Below are 10,815 nucleotides of genomic sequence, written 5' to 3'. Positions count from 1 at the left end.
GTGGGAGCATCTACTCATCAAACTTTTTCATACAGCTATGTTGATGCCTCTGAAATACCGCTTATCCTTTTCTTCTCAGCCTTGGTTCTTTATTGTTGGTGATTGGACTAATATACTTCTGCAGCTCTTTGCAGTTGTACTTGTGAACTGCCATTTGTTCTGTCAACTTTCTGCTCTTCCTCTGGCACCTGGCTTTCTCTGCAAGGCACTAACAAGTTCTGCTGCAAAGCAAGGCAGCTAAGTACAGCTCACCTTCTGTGACCCAGGTGTAGAAATTCTTGCATGCTGAGATGTTTTTTTCAGGCACAGCCTGCTGAGCAATTATTCAGATGAGTCATAATACATAGGTCTAATTTAATCTGCAGGGTGGTTTTGAGTTTGTCAGCGCAGGTTGGGTCACAAGCTCCAGTTGTCTGCATGTTTCTGACGTGGCATTTTAATGTTTCATTTTTAGGACACTTTTACAGGTCTTGGACTCCTCAGACATGAACTGCAGGACACAAATGAGCATGTTTGTGGGGTCTGGTACTTTGAGTTTTGGGTCTTTTTTTCTTCCCCCAGAAGTACCTTGCATTTTCCTGAAAACAGTTAATGCAATCCTGAGCATCTTCTGTTCCACTTCTTCTAAAGTGAAAGCAGATGCAGAAATATGTAGTGTCACTGCACTGACTTTATCTGCTTTATCCTTGTCCTGTTAGTTTAGAAACCATTAAGCTAGCTGGTTCTGATGTAATGGAAAAACTACATTTTCTTTTTGTTCTCTGCTCTTGAAATCCCTAGCTATTACGATAAATTTTCAATTCACTGTAGTTTTTCTTTCCAGTGCCCTAAATTGTCCTGAACTGTTTTTAATCTGACCTGCATGACTCCCAGTTCCTTGGTTTGTCAGGGGTGACTCTGAGGAGAGCTAACCCTGGCCAGCCACTAGTCGCCTACCAGCTGTTGGCTCAGGCCCACCCTATGGGATGAGGGAGAGAATCAGAAGAGCAAAAGCAAGAAAAAGTCAGGATCATGACCAAGACAGTTTAAACAAAGGGTGGGGAGGGGGGACGACAAGAAGTGATGCAAAGGCAGTAACTCCCCACCTTCCACAGGCAGTGGGATGTCTAGCCACTCTCTGAGTAATGACTGCTTTGGAAAATACTACCCCCCAGCTTTTTTGCCAAGCATGTTATGTGGTGTGGAATATCCCTTTAATAAATTTGGATCAGCTTTCCTGTCTGTGATCCCTCCCAATTTTTTGTCTAACTTTAGCCTCCTTGCTGGCAGGGAGGGAAGGAGTAGAATGAGAAACAGAGAAGGTCTTGTTGCTGTGCGAGCACTGTTCAGCAATAGTTAATATATTGGTGTGTTATCAGTACTGTTTTGGTCATAGATCCAAATACAGCAGCATATGGGTGCTGTGAAGGAGATTACCTCCATCTCAATGAGAACAAGTATACTCTTCTGTGATAGTACTCTGCAATGAGTTAACCTGTTGTAACTGCCTTGTATTTTATTTTATAGCCTACTAACTGCTACTTTTGAAGTTCTCTTTAAATTTGTATCATGTAACAACATGTTAGTTCTTCCTCAGAGTATTCAAGTAGAAATATTAAATCTGTGTATATGACAGGTTAATTATCTTAATTATGGCTTCCTTGGGTATTATAGTAGCTTCAAATGTGGATATATTAGAGATAAAAAACTTGACAATTCAAAGAACAGGAAAAATAACTTTGCAAACAAAAAAAGTTTGGTTTTATTTTGCTCAAGGTCATTCTGACAATGTTAGAGTACTTCAGTTTTAAGGCTTTTATATTTTTTCTTAAAAAAAACCAAACTTAAACCAAATTTTATTTTTTCAAGCTGTTCTATAGGAAAAAAGCATTTAAAAAAATCAGTATCACAGTTACTCCCCTCAACTTAATCAATTCCACTTATTCTGCCTGTAATGCTAATAATTTTGAGATGTGGCTGCAGGATATTTTGCTCAACTGTCTCCTAGCCTCAAGTCTGACAAGGAAGCTGTGATATTGAAAAAGCCGGGAACCTTCAGATGTGATTCCTGATCAGTGTTGTCACCTCATCTTGGAAATCTGGATTATAGCTGTCCCTCCTTGGAATAGACATTCCTAGTTTTTGGGGACCCTTTGGTTCTCAGCTGCCCTTTTCATGGCTCAGACATATTACAACATTTATGGGATTGTTTGTGAGAGGTACTGTTTTCAGATCCTGTATTACCAAGCAGACTACATCATATGCAGGTAGTTGAATTTGGGCAGTGAATTTAAAAACTCTTACGTGGATGGAGTTAGATTGCGTACACAAATACAGGCATTATTAAGACTACTTGGATGATATGAAGTTTGGTTTTCCCAAAAGAAAGAGGGGAACAGTAGAAGATCATGAAGCCTAATGCTTAGAACATAGTGTCTGCTTGACTGTTAAATGGCAAAAGGGATGCCAGAGCCCTGGGAGCCTGCCACTGATGGGGAGATGCTATAGAGTTAGGGAGCAGGTGGCCAGACATCTTGTGATGAAGAGAGTAGCTTCCTTGGGGGAGAGGTTGTACAGGATTTGCTGCAACCTAGAAACCCACTAGAGTGACCAGAATCAAACCTGCAAAAGGGGAGGTCTCTTAGGGAGAGCCCTGTATATAAATCTGGTTTATTTCTGTTGTGTTTTGCATAGGCACTTTGCTTTTCCTGCTTAAAGTTAATTTAGGTTTTAGTAAAACTTGTCTTTTTGAGTTGAAGTCTCTTAAATCTCTGCAGAGCTTGCACTCAGGAGATGTCTAGACAGATGCATCTCAAGAGGCCATCTCATCAGGTAGGACCTGTTACAGATGGCAGCAGAGAGCATGCAGGCAGGCTGCTTAGGGTGCATAGACATTGACCTCTTGAGAATCTGCTGGGAAGGAATGGTCCGTTGTGATGGCTTTCCCTTCTGTTATTGTACAGGAGAGTAGGACTTGACTTTCTTCCAAATTAGAAGCTAGGCACTATTAGTGGGTTAACAGACTAGGGGCTTTTGCTTACTTCTTGAATTACAGGCTTTAGCCAGTAAGCAATACCTCTGTGCCTGTCCTAGCTCCTGCTGTCTGTCCAGATGGCTAGCGCTGCTCACAGAGTCCAGGTCAACATTTTTACTGCCTTCTCAAATCACTTGCTGTGGGCAGTGAGGCTGAGGTAGTTGGATTTGTATGGATCTTTATCCGACTGGCTTTTGGTCAGTGGTGTTGGCTGTGTCATTTATCATCTTACTCACAAGGGTTTCCTGGTGTCTGGAAGACCTGAGTTCAAACTGAAGCCTTTTTCTCAATAGGGTTGTAAATGTTGTCTCTCTTTCATTAACATGTGGTGGCATTGAACTGTTGAGGGTAAATACAGGGGAAGTGTGATTGCAGAAGACTTACCTGTAAGAAACCAGGCTGTGGTATTTTTTCTTCCCATACCAAATAGGATGGGTATGATACCAGTCTGGTACAGATCCCAAACCAGATCTGCTACTTCACTTGTAGTTCAAAATAAAAATGGAAATACTAGAAGTGGATCTAGTTCTATGGTTGGGTCACTTTGGGAGTAATGCTGTGGGAGATACTGTAAGGATATGCTTGTTGATTGTTCTTTCGCTTCTTCTATAGCTTTGTAATGCAGTCATCTAAGTGCAAGTTGACTAGACCAGAACAGTTAAACCTGGATCACTGTAAGGTATAACTTACGCAGTAGCTTGTCTCTTAGTGGTCAGTGCCAGTTGTGCAGGAGGTTATGTCCTTGGGACACCCATGTTTTTATGACCCATTTGCTGACTGCTTTGCAATATGCTAAGTGAGGACTTTGGCAGTGTTACCACAGCTGGAGACTTATTCCTTCCAGTTACAAGTAAGAGTGATGTCAACCCAGAATTAGCCTATTATTTAAAGCCAGATAGTCAACTGCTTTATATTTTTCATAACTATTATAAAGCTGTTTGCCACATTCATATCCTGCAGCAAGGCAGTAATTGTGTAATGTGTAAAAACCTACTGTTAACTCATTACTTTTAGTTTTACTAAATGCCTGTAGCATTTGCATTGTCAGATTATTTTCCAAGTGCTGGAACTTAAACCTGGTCTATTGATGATTAAGTCAAATCTTTTGCTAGTATGTAGAGACAAAGCAGAGTGTTTAGTATTTTAGATAAACTAACTTTACAATTTTATGTTGTAGATGCCTATATTCAGTCACTTGATTTCCAGTTTTGGGTGTGTTTTATTTCCATGTCTGCTCTTAATACCGATAATATGTCTGAGGTAAATTCAGTCTAAACAGTTCAGCCACTAAAAGCCAGAGAGAGTAATTCTGTCATGATGCAGCTCTGTAAGCACACTCTAGAAAGATTGAAGGACATAAAAGAGCAGGCAAGCAGTTTCCTCCTTTTCCACACAGCTAGCATTACAGTGAGACATTATATTGGCTCTGTTCATTTTGGGGCATGAGAGTTAAAGAGAATGACAGTAATAATCCTTTGGTCATTACTAGCCCTTCCGAATGATGCTAGGAATGAGATCGTTAGGCTCTGTATGTAGTTGACGGTTTTTACATGCTGACCTTGTTCTGTGACTCTGACATCCAGGTGGGAATCCCAGCCCTATCCTGGACAAGGCAAGTCTGTGCTGCATATACTGCAGTAGCTTGAAGCAGCCGCTGCAGTGGTCTGGGGAAGGATCAGATGATGTACGGTCTTGTCTAGATCAGTGCAGTTTCTGACCTAGTGGAGTTATTGTGGATTTCCCCCAACTCCTTTCCAGTGTGATATCTCTGCCAGTGTGTCATGCTATCTTAAGGAGAAAGATCTGAGAGGAGATACTTTGTTTTTCTCTTGAGAAAGGGTGAGGCTTGTTCTGACCACAGGTGCTTAGAGCTGTTGGCAGAGGTTGGAAAAGACAGATTGATTAAAATTATCACACTGCATGGTTCCCTGCTGTTTTGGAGACATGTTTGCTTGCTTGCATTGCTAGGTGGACTGCTGAGCTTTTCAGGCCACTGGCTTTTCATCCTGTTCCCTCTTGAGGATTAGCTAAGAACCTGACAGAAGTTTTGATGCTTGTCCCACTTCTGCTATTGTGTTTATTGCCATGTGCTGATGGTCTGTTTGATTTGCCAGCTATCTTATAGGCATGGAAGTAGCATCTTGAGAACCAGCTGAAGTTTTAATATAGTAAGTCTCCCTCCTAGTTGCCTTCAGAAGTCTCAGTCTTCAGGGGGGGAAGCTTCTGTTCTCCCCTTCCTCTTGTTCCCCTTTGAAGGAGTTCTCTTGGAATGTTTCAGTGAATATTACCTGAACTTAGCAAGTGGTAATGGAAGAATGAATAAAATAAAATTCTGTTCTGCTGTCACTTACTCTGGGGAGGACGTAGGATAGAATCAATTTCTAAAGGGAGATTCCAGAGTACAAACTTCCCCAGGCCGGAGTGAACGACTTCCTTAACTTTTTGTTTTGAATACATCTTCTGTCAATACTTCTTTTACCAGTCTGATAGTTTGTTGATGCTATGGACTTCCTGCTCTGACATGCTGGAAAAGGATTTTAGTCAGATTGTCTTGATCACACTGTTCTTTGAATCTTTACCTCAGCTTTTATAATGTTGTGTTGGTGTTTTATGAACCAGAGTTTATTTTTATCATCTGCATTTGGACACATTTCTGGCTTCTTGAAGGGCATCTTAATAGACTGTCTTCCTCTTGTCTGCATTGTTTTTGTCTTCCCTTGTTTCTAAAGCCTTTTTTGTCAGAAGAGAATAAACTTGGTCCAGGCTTCCAGCATGGTGACCTTAAACCACCTTAATATTTCTTACAAATGTTTAACCCATTTAGTTGTCAAGACCTGATGTGGGAGACCAAGAATAGGTCCAACACACCCACACTGCTGTCACTCGTGTGACCGGATGTGTGGCAGACACCCTGCAGGTAGCATTAAATTGGTTAAATTGCATTCTGGAAGATGTCTGACCAGCTAAGCTCTGTAGGCTGCCAGGGCTGTCTAAGAGGCTGAGGGAATAAATCGAGCACTTAACCTGCAGTGGTGCTACATATCTGCTTCTCTGCTCATTTGGGTTGAGCCACTGTGGTGTGTTTTAAGATGGTTTGGTTTAGGTACCAGTAGCTACCTAGAAAAAGTTCTGTATAGTCACAGTCTTATGCCTGGAAGAGGCTTCACAGGGGTGGAGGGGTTTGCCTCCAGCACTCTTCTTGTTGTTTCTTTCCTGTTTCCTCCTTTGTCAGGAAGAATCAAAGGCTGATTTAACCTTTCAGCCAGTTTTGCAGCATCCTTGCTGTGGAAAACTACTGCAAAAGGTGGCCATGGACAACCTTGTTGCTTCATAAGGGTGTGGAAGGAATGACTGGTAGTAGCCCATGTGCAAGAGGCAGGAGTGACTCTTGGAGGAATCAGGAAGAGCATGGCTGGTGTGGCACTAGAATTTGAGCAAGGAAGCTGCCTTATGCCTATGGTGTTGGGAAGGAAAAAGTTAATATAGTCACTTAAGTGCAGATGAGACTGATGATGTGTCTAAACTTTTTTTACTTATGTGAAAGCATCTCTACTTTTATGTATGAAAGATACTTTGACTAAGGAGGAAGAACAGTTCTTCCTACTATAAGCTGTGGCTGGGCAACTGTAAGTGTGAGCTGTGTCAGTAGCAATACAGCCTTTCTTAATCCTTTGCGGAGCTATTGTGTGGGTTCAAGGTTTAAATACCCTGCTAGAGTGGCTGAGGGCAGGTAAGCACAGGTGGAAGCCATAAAAAAAATAAGCAAAGCTTGCTTGTGTTCCCATGCTAGCCCTCGCCATTTCTGGTTACTGTTGTGCATTGGGGATAAGTGTTATTAAATACATATTAATTAATATTGTATTAATACATATTAAATGCAGGAATGCAGTGTAAAGAAGGGGATGCAGGTATTGCAATTGCTCTTTCTGGGTTTCCCTTCCTTTCTCCTCTCCTGCAGAGATGGGAAGTAGTTGGCTAATGCTTGGTACATGCTCAACAGTGATAGACCTGGGTAACATTTGTAAGCTGTCACAAGAAGAAGGGGCTCAGAGTTGAAGCTGTCCCTGTTAAACTGGGGGTATTCTGGACAGTAATACTGGAGTACAGTAGTAGAGGACTAAGTAGATTTCTCTCAGGAAGTAGAGCATGCAAATGAGAGAGGAAAAGAACAGCTTTAAAAACCTTAATTTATTGATAGGACATAACAGCTAAATATGAATTACATAGCTATCTGCAGTAGAAATCTGTAAATGTCAGGCAGATAATCTCCCTTTTCCAAGTGCTTGATACCAGTACACAGGGGTCCTGGGAACTGACTGATAGTCAGAGCCACTTCCAGTTAGGGACCTGTTCAAGTGTTTAGGGTTATACGCTCTAGCAAGCCCTGGTGTTTTCCCAGCTGGAGCCAAGTGGTTTCTTGTTCATGACAGATTTGCATTGTTTGGCTTTGCTTTCTTGAAACAGAATGAAGAACTTGAAAAGAAACAAAATGCCCTTTGTAGTATGTATAGATATAATATATCATGCCTTTTCTGCTTGCAATGGCATGTTACTAACTGATTCTGGTTTTCCTTTCCATATAGAAATTGATTAAAGTTTTAGATGGTCAGAATCTAGTTCCTAGTGACTACCTTTCAACCTAAATTGAACTAAAAAAGTGTATTTTGATCTTCCATTTCCCTTTCAGCAGGCTTTTTATTGACCCTGTCTTAGACGTGTGTTCAGGAAGTAGCAGTTAGTCCTTTCCATCATGAAGGTGCAACTGAACGTGGCTGGTAATCAAGCTGTCATTTTAAAACCTGCAATCTACAAAGGAAAGAAGTGTGGTTCTCACCAGAAGTGGAGGTAGGGTGAGGGTCAAGGAAGACTGGTCTTAAAGATAGAAAGGTGGAGACCTTTATCTGGAATATAGAACAGTGTAACATATGCTATTCTAGTCATGGGTTATGATTAGAACAAAGCAGGCTGCTTTACCTAATGGTTAGGAATGTCTAATGAAGACATAGTAACTTAAATGATATAAATGAGTCTTCACTCCTCACACAATTAAGTTTTTCATGTTATTGGCAAACATTACAATTGGAGTAGAGTAACACGAGCTTACATTTCCTCAAACTGATTATATTTAGATTTTTGTCAGGCCTTGGTAGGGTGTGTGGGAGAATTCTGCCTGTTAGGTTTTTATCTTATATCTTGTGGCTAGTGACAGACTGCCTCTTGCTGTTACAACAGCAGCTCCACCTCTTTCCAATGTTAATTAGGAGAGGTTACATACAATTTAAGTAAACTAGTCCTGGGGCTATTTGAGGATGACCATAAAGATATAGGACGTGGATGGGGGAGGAAGGGAAGAAAAGGTTCATGATTAACAGGTTTCTTAGTTCTCTTCTAATTTTTCTAATGTATTTTCATTCAGGGTGGGAGAAGGGGTTAATAGCGAACTACTGGTAATGCTGTGAAGGTGCCGCACCCTAGTGTTACAGGAAGGATTGTTGGGGACACCGGAAAAAGGGGTGACTTTGGATTGCTTTTGTTCAACATGGTGCAGCTCAGCTGAGTCATTGAGTTGACTGCATGCTTGTTTCTATCATATCACAGCACAAAGCAAGATTATATTAGCTTAACATGTTGTTATAAATCAACTGGAAGTAATTTCAGGTTACACTGCAGTTGGCAGTTGACTAGTTAATACAGTTTAGCAGTTAATTGGTAGCTAGGTAACATGTGGTGACTTGACTGTTAGCAGTCTTCTTTCCTTAGCTTCAGCTCCTTACAGGGCTACCTCACAACACTTGTCCCTCGTGATCCTCCTCACTGCAAACATATAGGCTTAAAGATGGTAGCTTTGAAAGTCAAGTTTGTGTATTCAAGTATAGGACTCTTAAAGGTGTTAGGCATAGAGATAGCTAGCTATTTCTTTAAAAAGTCCTTGAAGCTGTTTGTGTAAATAAATAGAAATGTGTACTTAAATACCTGCTAGGTGAAAGCTTTTGGGTTTGGTGCAGGTTTAAGCCTGAACGATTTCAGCAGTGTCACCCACAGGTTGCTCTCAATGTAAGGATCCAGGATTATTTAAGGTATAAACAGCACTTTCCTATCTGATCATGTCTGGTAATTGATTTTCCTCCAGCAGTGCTGAACTCTCAGGGAGAATACTTGAAGTGCATTATACCTCCAGTGTAATGGAGATATCTGTCTCTGCACTAGAAAGAGCAGTGTCCCCTTTGGTTTGATTCACTTGCTGTTATATTGGCTTCTAACACTATTTGAGACACCTTAGAGTATCTGAGATAGCCTCTTGGGTCTGGCATGTAGGATCTGGGCAGACCTTCACTTTCCTGAGCAGCAGCTGGAGCCCTGTGCGTCATGCAGATGTCAGCACAGGCATAGAGCCTGTCTGCTGTTGGTTCCTTTGTCTTGAAGAAAGAGGCAGAAAAGCCAGTCCACCTGACTGCTAGGCTAAGGGGGCAGGTGGAGGGAGGGGGAGTTGATACTTGCGTCAGCTATGTGTAGTTTTACCATGAGTGAGGGGGAGTTGATACTTGTGTCAGCTACATGTAGTTTTACCATGAGTGCCTCAATGTTTGAGGTATGGCTAATAGAGAGTTTCTCCCTTCCTCTGCAGCCGGTGATGTTGGAAATTTCATTTTCTCTTTTCAAATGGATTAGCACTCATTCTGGTCTTGCTGGTGGCAGAAACAACTTGAGTTAAGATATCTTTGAAAAGTTGTAATTTTTTAATTGAAGGCTTTTCTGTCTCCAAAACCCATGTCTTGCTGATTCCTGTGGGAATGTCATGTATGGGTGAACATCTTGAATATGTTCCTCACCCCCAGCATAAGGTTTAGGGTTGCCAAGTGCTTCCAAAGAGTTTGGCCTGGAGGAGTTCTTGAGTATTTGAAGTAAACCACTGTTTACAGTGAATGAGCATTAGTCCGTGCAAAGTCAACTGCCAAACCCTTGTAGAGTCACCATCATTGCAAAGCGTTTTTGTGGACTCTTGTCAGTGAGTCTTACTGACTTCCTGGACTAAAAATCATGCAAACTTCTGGACTTCTGCATTCTGCTAGTGCTAATGCCTGTTAGATGCACTTTGGATCAAGCACAGAGTTGTAATGATGCTGGCTGTCTTTACTGAGCATCATTCAGCATGAAGGGAAAGAGATCTCCTGTTTATATATGCAATTATGTCATGCAGTCATGAATGCTCTTGGCTACAACATGCCTTGCAACACTTGTTCTTACTAAGCATTTCTTCTAGAATGAGTGCAAGACCAGTTTCTAATGAATATTATGCACTGACCCTTGACAAATCCTTTATGTTCACCTTGAGATTCTAACTTGGTGTGTAAAAGCTTTTGAGAGGGCTTAACAGGTGTTCCCATTGATCAGACGACTGAGGCCATGTGATGGCCTGAGCTCACCTTGCAGCAAAATGTACTTGTTCTGTGTGCCATCTTACAGGGAAGCCAGCCTTTTAGAGAGGCAGCCTACAGATGAAGGGTGAAAAGTTGCCCTTTGTGTGTGTTTTCCTCTCAAAAGCACTGTAGTTAGTCTGGCAAAGCTCAAAACACTTCTGTTGGTGGCCCAGCAATGAAAACTGCTGAATGAGCTGAGGCAGTTTTATATGGGGTGATTTCTTCTTGCTCTGTGGCTTCAAGCTATTGGCTCTGTACTGGAAGATAGTTTACATAATTAGAAACCATGCAGTCAGTTTTCTTTAAACATCATGTATCCATTTCTGTTCCCTTCCACATGCAGTTCTTTTCCCCCGCTGCTTCTGCTCTCTCCACTAAAGCCCA

This window comes from Falco punctatus, assembly GCF_963210335.1.
Source record: "Falco punctatus genome assembly, chromosome: 1".
Classification (NCBI taxonomy): Eukaryota; Metazoa; Chordata; class Aves; order Falconiformes; family Falconidae; genus Falco; species Falco punctatus.
Note: the sequence above shows the minus strand (reverse complement) of the source record.